Source organism: Austrofundulus limnaeus, unplaced genomic scaffold, assembly GCF_001266775.1.
Source record: "Austrofundulus limnaeus strain Quisiro unplaced genomic scaffold, Austrofundulus_limnaeus-1.0 Scaffold61, whole genome shotgun sequence".
Taxonomy (NCBI): Eukaryota; Metazoa; Chordata; class Actinopteri; order Cyprinodontiformes; family Rivulidae; genus Austrofundulus; species Austrofundulus limnaeus.
Window position 1 is genome coordinate 2,312,177 of NW_013952463.1, and position 1,491 is coordinate 2,313,667.

Below are 1,491 nucleotides of genomic sequence, written 5' to 3' on the forward strand. Positions count from 1 at the left end.
GATTAATATTTAGACCTAAAATAATATTATAAATGTAAGTATTTTTAGGTTTCTGTTAGAGGAACCTGACCTGTTGAGAAGATGGTTAGCTAATAGAGACAAGTTTCATCCTATAACCAGAGAACATTTTCTAACTTGACTGGTAAATATAAATATTCTTATTGTTCATGACAGTAAGAAGAAATATTAAATATACTTTATTTCTAGCTGAAGTCATCATTTTTCAACTAGATAAAGTCTAAGTTACAGGCTGACTTCAGGTCTGGTTTAGATCATTTACTTATAAAATATATATTTTTCTGGTATAAATCTGCTGTTTTACATGATTGTTGAATGAAATTAACATCATTATTTATTTATTGTAAAAACATGACAGATAATCTGTGAAACAGATCCGGTTCAGCTTGCTGTTCATCTGTTAGCTTCTGTGGTGGCTGTGAGCTGTTGCCCTTTTTAGACCCCATTTCTGCTCCTCCATGCTGTCACAGACACTACCAGTGGACGTTATACACTGGAGTAAATTATGACAGATTTTTTTGCTAATGTACTACCACAACAAATTTCAATACTTCCTCATATATGTGTAAGTACTTGTCCACCAGAGTTTCTACACCTTCTCAATTACTGAGGAAACACGAGTTCTTTTATGAAAGACAATACCTCTCAGAGTGGAAGTGAGAAAAAGACAATTTGTAGTTCCAGTCCAGTTCAGTTTTCTAAAAATAAAGTTATTTATTTACAGACAAATGAACTTAACTATATACAATTAAAGATTTATAATCAAACTTTGAGTCAAACATTCCATTAATTGTTTTGCGTCCAAGACAACTACTGAACTGTGACACTCAGGATTGAACAAACAGTAAACCAGTCTCTGATGTTATAAAAACTAGTTTACAGGCATTTTAACGTATGGCAAGATTTAGATTAAGAAAGAAGGAAAAGAGAATTAGTAAATATTTAGTTTTATCATTTATCAAAGGTAAGACCAGAACAGACCAGGGGTCTCATTTATAAAGGATTGCGTGGAAACCATACTAAAAGTGAACGTACGGCCAAAAGGCGGAAATGGCGTACGCCAAAAAATATTCAGATTTATAAAACCGTGCGTACGTACGTTTCTGCACATCTTTCCTTTATAAATCACAGCTGCACGTCAGAGTTTGCGCACAAGGTCCCGCCTCAGGTTCTACCCTCTACACGCCCACACTCAACCATAAACAGTCAATGTAAAGTACCTCATGAATGTTAAGACGTATTTAAATCAGTCAGCTGATCAATGCCAGCAAAAGTGATTGGCTCAGATACGCTCCGTCGTGTGTCTGGAGGTTGACACGTGCTGACTAATGGTGCGTTCACACCGCACGCGATTTCAGCATCAGGAGCCTCAGGTTAAAATGCAAAGTCTATGGTGGACGCGCTTCAAGCAACGTCGGGAAGTTCTGCGGCGCCTCAAGCGCGATTAGAGCAGCGCGATTTGAACGATCTGAG